Source organism: Lontra canadensis, unplaced genomic scaffold, assembly GCF_010015895.1.
Source record: "Lontra canadensis isolate GAN:19392208 unplaced genomic scaffold, GSC_riverotter_1.0 scaffold25, whole genome shotgun sequence".
NCBI classification, from domain to species: domain Eukaryota; kingdom Metazoa; phylum Chordata; class Mammalia; order Carnivora; family Mustelidae; genus Lontra; species Lontra canadensis.
Window position 1 is genome coordinate 19070573 of NW_022631019.1, and position 5057 is coordinate 19075629.

A 5057-nucleotide genomic window follows, 5' to 3' on the forward strand; every position below is an offset into this window, starting at 1 on the left:
ATTTCATCTTTCCAAATAATCATCCCATGGAACTAGTTTCCTGATGGACACATTGAGGGAAATGCTTTTCTCAAATGCACACATATTGGGGTGCCTGGGTGGCTCAGTGGGTAAAGCCGCTGCCTTCGGCTCAGGTCATGATCTCAGGGTCCTGGGATCAAGTCCCCCATCGGGCTCTCTGCTCAGCAGGAAGCCTGCTTCCCTCTCTCTCTCTCTGCCTGCCTCTCCATCTACTTGTGATCTCTCTCTGTCAAATAAATAAGTAAAATCTTTTAAAAAAATGCACACATGTTAGCAGATGGTCAGGGTTTTAACTCCAAACCACCACCCTGGACCTTACCACAGAGTTCTCAGAACACTTCAGAAATGGGGGTTGGATGTAGATGATTGCCCAAAAAAGACCTGCTTTGGCTCTGGCCAGCGCTTTCATTTACAAAGCCAAGGACTTTTGGGGGTGTTGATAAATAAAAATGACAGAGGAGCTGTGGCTCAGGGAAAAGGAATCACAATTGGGTCATATTTATTAATCATATTGAATATATAGTCTTGCTCCACAGACTTTTTCTTGTACATATCTTGTTCCTTATTGATAAAATGGGGACAGCACCAGTCACACCTTGCTAGGACTATGGAAAGAATATGAGCTTTGGAGTCAAACTTGTGAGTTTAAATTTGCTTCTGCCATATTAGCTGAACTACATTAGGCAGGTTATATTGATTCATTGAGTTTCAGTTTCCTCTCCTACAAAGTAAGAATATTAATACCTATTACTCAGAGTTATTGACAGGCTTCAATGAGATAAGAAACATGCATTTCTTCTTCTTTTTTTTTTGCTTTTTAATTTTTTATTTTAATTCCATTTAGTTAGCATACAATGTTATGTGAGTTTCAGATGTGCAATATGGTAAAAAAAATGTGCCTTATTTTTTTTTAAATATTTTATTTATTTATCTGACACAGAGAGAGAGAGATCACAGAAAGGCAGAGAGGCAGGCAGAGATGGAGGGGGAAGCAGGCCCCTCTGGCTGAGCAGAGAGCCCAATGTGGGGCTTGATCCAGGACCCCGAGATCATGACCTGAGCCAAAAGCAGAGGCTTTAACCCACTGAGCTACCCGGGTACCCCCCTTTATTCTTGATAAATAATAGTTGTTATTACTGCCTGTCAGAATATAAGCTCCGCAAAGGCAGCATTTTTGTTCCTATTGTTTATCGATATATTCCCAATACTTAGGACAATGCCTGCCACATGGGAATGCTCAATAAATATTTTTTAAATGTTGAGTGAGTTATTACTTAGACTTCTTCCAGCTCTTCCTTTTATGAAGATATGAACCTACACAAGAGAAACTGGACAAAATACTTTAGATGTTTTTTTGTGTTACTATAATACCTTTGTCCAAAGAACCCTTTTGGGGCACCTGTGTGGCTCAGTTGGTTGAGTATCTGCCTTTGGTTCAGGTCAGGATCCCAGGGTCCTGGGATCAAGCCCCGCATTGGGCTCTCTGCTCAGTGGGGAGCCTGCTTCTCCTTCTCTCTCTCTCTGTGCTCTCTCTCTCTCAAATAAATAAATAAAATCTTAAAAAAATAAAGAGCCCTTTTTCTTCTTGCCTAGATATTATCATTCCCAGAAAAACACAAGAAACTTGTAATACTTAGCTATATGAAGTCTCGTCTCCCTAATCAGACTGTAACTTGGAACACAGAGAATCAATCTTTCTTTTTTCTTCTTTCTCCTCCTCCTCTTCCTCCTCCTCCTCCTCCTTCTTCTTCAAAATAAACTCTACCCCCAACATGGAACTTGAACTCGGGATCCCAAGCTCAAGAACCACATGCTCTACCAACTAAAACAGCTGGGTGTTGTGGGCATGTTTCTGGTTTACTTTTTGAGGTTACATTTTTGTTCATCTTATTACTTAGTGCATATTACTTATCTGATTCTTCCACTGAACTTGTGAGTTAACACATTGACCGGATCACAGTAGATATCTAATAAGTTTTCACTGAGATAAGGACCCAAGAGAAGAAGGGTTTGGTCAGGAGTTCCCATCTCCACATAGAATCAACCCACTGGGGATGAAGAGCCAATTATGTTGAGAGCCATATGTCCCTTCCTAAAGCATCCTCTGCCTCTACATATGGAACTTTATGAGGTCCTGAGCACCTCCTGTGCTGCATTGTTCAGACTTGAGCGAGATAGTCCAGGGGAATAAATATTAGGAGTATTATAACGATGTTTACTATTAAATTCAATTAAAGTCAATTAATTATTAATAGTCAATACCATTAAAGTCAATTAAAGCTTATTCAGGACACTCTTCTTGAGAGTATTCTATGAGCCAGGCACTGTGCTGGGTACTGGTAAGGACGTGGGAGACAATGCAGAAAGAAAGAACACATGAAGGGCCCTAGTCCTAAGAAGCAAGTGATCCAGCAGGTTCTGGCTCATAGAGACAGTCGTATGTACAGTAGCTATAATAATAGTCATAGTTTACATTATTAAAAGCCATCACAGATACTATTTTATTTTTATTTATTTTTATTTATATTTTTATTTGTTTATGTATTTGACAGACAGAGATCACAAGTAGGCAGAGAAGCAGGAGGGGGTAGGGGAGGAAGCAGGCTCCCAGGTGAAGCAGAGAGCCCAATGAGGGGCTCAATCCCAGGACCCTGGGATCATGACCTGAGCCAAAGGAAGAGGCTTTAACTCACTGAGCCACCCAGGTGCCTCAGGCATATTTTAAAAGCTTTACATGTATGATCTAACTTTATCCTCATAATAGCTGTAAGAGTTAGATATTCTCATTATCTCCATCGGACAGAGAGGGAAGCTGAGGTGTAGAGAGGTTAAAGAATTTGCCCCACTTCACAGAGTTGTGAAAGTAGACTCGACATTCAAACATGGGCAAGCTGATTCCAACACCTGTGCTCCTATTTTCTTATTAATTAGGAAAATAAATTGAAAGCAAAGATTAGTCTCTCTTCTACTTTGGTTTTTTTTTTCTGCTCTAGTTTCTTTTTAAAAAATATTTTATTTTATTTTTTAAGACATCATTCTTTAAAAATATTTTATTTATTTATTTGACAGAGAGACACAACAAGAAAGGGAACACAGGCAGGCAGAGTGGAAGGGGGAGAAGCAGGCCTCCCACTGGCAGGGAGCCCCATGCAGGTCTTGACGGGGGGCTCTATCCCAGGACCCTGGGATCATGACCTGAGCCAAAGGCAGACATTTAATGACTAAGCTGCCCAAGCACCCCAGAATTTTATTTTTTTAAAATATCTTTTATTTTTAAGTTATCTCTACACCCAATGTGGGCCTGCTACCCACAACCTGGAGATAAACAGTCGGATGCTTTACTGACTGAGCCAGCCAGGTGCCCCTACTCTGGTTTCCTTTGAATCAGAAAATATCATCTCCTCTTTCCTCATCTTCTGTGGCCAAATGAATAGTTATATCCATTTTTCTGAAAGGGAGCTTGAGATACTTGCTCTACTCTCACAGAGTCGTACTGCTGGAAATGCCCTCTTTTTGGCATTCAAGAGAATCCCTTCACTTGTTTCAAGTGTGTCAGCATCACTGAAGGGTTGAGAAGAATTAGGTTTTCTGGGAAGGACTTGGAGGTGGGAAGTCAAGAAGGCATTCTCAAAGCTGGGAGCTGGGAGGTAGGAAAAGCTTGGCCTTATTCAGCACCGTGGACAGGGCTCCCGGCACCTCAGGACCTTGGACAGAGAGACTGGTCACGTTTGCCGAGGAAACAACTATTAGTGAGCGCACCAAGTGAAACCAAACCGCTAAACTCCTTTTTCCATCTTTTCAGCCAGACCTCAGTCACCTGCTCTTGGATCTTAACGACAGAGATGCAGGGAGTGCATTATATTTTAAAGGCGCTAGTAATGAAGGGAGATAAGATTCTAAGGTGGGGAGGATTATATAAATACAAATGGCTTTGGCTGATGCAAGGTTCTCAGTTGGGAGTGGGGCACTGCTAATGACATTTGTTAATCATATGTATTTTTTAGGCGGAGTAGCAAAGGGCCGCGGTTGTCCTCTTTATCACCCAAAGTCCAATTCACCATCCCTTACACTCAAGTTTTAGTCTCTTGAAGAGCATTCCATGTAGAAAAGAGAAAAAATAATCTCTCCACAACCCCTTGCTCTTCTCTTTCCTTTCCCTACCCCCACTCATTCCCTCTCTTTCTCAAATACACATGTGGGGGCGCGCGCGCGCGCACACACACACACACACACGCACACACGCACACACAGAGGCTCAGGGTGGGAAGCGCGAGAGGTTCTGCACACTTGCTGGAGAAGACTGAATTCCGAGCAAGCGGATGCCCCCGAAAGCAGGCTCTGTCTCTTTAAATGGGTTGTAGCAGTGGGGGAGGGGAACTGGCCGGAGCTGGCATTGTCCAGTTTGAACTGAGCACCGGAAGTGAAGGGGCAGGGCCAGGGCCGTGCACTGAGCCCCCGGCCATTGTCCATCTCCGACCAGGGCACTAGCCACCCCCTTGACCAACCCTCTTTATCTCTTAGAAAGGGAGGCTACCTCTTCAAGTAAGGAGATCCTATAATTCAGTTCCCCCACCAACCCCACTCCTTGGGGAGGGAAGCGCACTTTAAGGTGGGACTCTGAAAAGAGGAGAGTCTGGGAACCCAAGAGTGTCCGGAGTACTGGAAGAAATGCCTCCATCCACCTACCCACCTAGTCTCTCTCCCAGCAACGGATAGGGACGCGTTTGGGATGGAGACAGGATGAGAACAGCTGGAGGAGGGAGGAACACTTTTTGGATTCCTCCTGCTCACCCAGGAAGCACCACGTGGAGTCAGTTTTAGACACAGATTTGTAAGGAAAGGATTTTTTACACAGAATCAATTAGGAGCACTTTGAGAGATCTAAAGAAACAGTCGAAACTCAGGGAGACAGAGACATTCAGTGAGTCAGAGACAGCCCCTTGCGAGGAAGCGCCTTGGTCAGGACTGGAGATCAGCCCTGCTGCGTCTCCAGCCCCCGCCCCCCCCCCCCCCCCCCCCCCCCCCCCCCCCCCCCC